Genomic DNA, 1,169 nt, shown 5'->3' on the forward strand with positions numbered 1-1,169 from the left:
GCGTGAGGTACGCGTTGACGAGCGCAAGATCGAGCAGACCGAGGAAAAGACTTTTATGATACTTCCAAAATCTGAGGGAGAGCTGGATGGAGGAGGACTGGAGACGGAGCTGGTCGTGCACGTCAACCTTTCCCATCCAGCGCTGATAGTCTGTCACCAGTCTTGGACACTTGAACGTAGACTTTCCCAGCCCTTTCAGGTTCCGCTGGATACGGCCCTCCTCCATGGACACACCGATCGCAAGGTAGTGCACTGGCTTGCGGTCCCACCAGAGGCACGCGACCATGGTGGGAACCGCTTCCGATCTTGAGAACTTGAACGATCCGCGCTCAATCCCCCGGGGTCGCGTCTTGCGGCTCGCTACGACTTCACGGTCGAAGCCCAGTCGATTTATCACGATCGTTCCGATGACATACACAGACATGGAGAGAATATGCAAGGCTAGAGCGACGGGCGAATAGAAGCGGTCAATGGCCACAACGCGAAATCTTTGGTCATGGCCGGCAAGAACTATATTCAGGTTCCGAATGACCGCTGCAGCACCTGTCTTGTGATTAAATGACTCCTCATCCGACTCCTTGGCTTGGCGTTTGCCGACGTAGATTTCAAACCTGAAAGATACGACATTCAGAGCACACTCAAAACTGTCAAAACCGTAATTTACGACTTAAAATTTCAACAACTAAAAACTCACCTGTGGCAGTATGCAGTTGCAGAATCACAAGTCATAAACATCTTGGTTCCGTAGCGATGCGGCTTATCTGGCATAAACATATAACCCTGTGCATTTCACATTCTTTAACCAGTCGTATAAAACAGTGTTGGCAATAACGACGTTGCAACAGGGAAAGCAACGTGATTTACTTTTTACCACCCGTGGTAACGTTTTTACGCGTTTTTACACGTTTTTACGGATCTCGAACACAAGACAGAATCCTTCATCAGTTTATTTTGTGTTAGCGCGTCATGACGTCCCACGACAAGGAGCTGGCGCGTCTCCGGACGTGTAGTGGCAAGCTCATTTTGCTGGCTGGAATCTTGGGTGACGCCGCTGTAGCTCTGGCTCAGTGGCAATTCATGGCAAGATGAATACGAATCACAGCAGCCGCTCAACCAAAACGAGACGATGTGCACCAACATCACGTTCGGACTGCCGTTCGACGCCGACA

This window comes from Phytophthora infestans, genomic scaffold, assembly GCF_000142945.1.
Source record: "Phytophthora infestans T30-4 supercont1.11 genomic scaffold, whole genome shotgun sequence".
Lineage (NCBI taxonomy): Eukaryota > Oomycota > Peronosporomycetes > Peronosporales > Peronosporaceae > Phytophthora > Phytophthora infestans.